This window comes from Trachymyrmex cornetzi, unplaced genomic scaffold (genome assembly GCF_001594075.2).
Source record: "Trachymyrmex cornetzi isolate Tcor2-1 unplaced genomic scaffold, Tcor1.1 scaffold1870, whole genome shotgun sequence".
Lineage (NCBI taxonomy): Eukaryota > Metazoa > Arthropoda > Insecta > Hymenoptera > Formicidae > Trachymyrmex > Trachymyrmex cornetzi.
The window spans coordinates 56,512-56,785 of record NW_017296495.1 but is presented as its reverse complement, the minus strand read 5'-3'; positions in this window follow the sequence as shown (position 1 = coordinate 56,785).

Below are 274 nucleotides of genomic sequence, written 5' to 3'. Positions count from 1 at the left end.
TTCCGTTAGCAACAGAAAAATTTAATCAATTCAATAGGAAAGATATCAAAGTCTCGTTTTACAGCATGAATAAATTACAGAAATACATCAAGGTACACAAGGATCCTCGTCTTCGTCTGTCTAAAAATAATGTTGTGTATAGGATCAATTGTAATGATTGTGATGCATGATATGTAGGACAGACGAGTAGACAGCTAAGAACACGTATTGCTGAACACCGAAATCATATACATTGGAATACTTCATCTCGTTCGGTTATAACAGAACACAGATT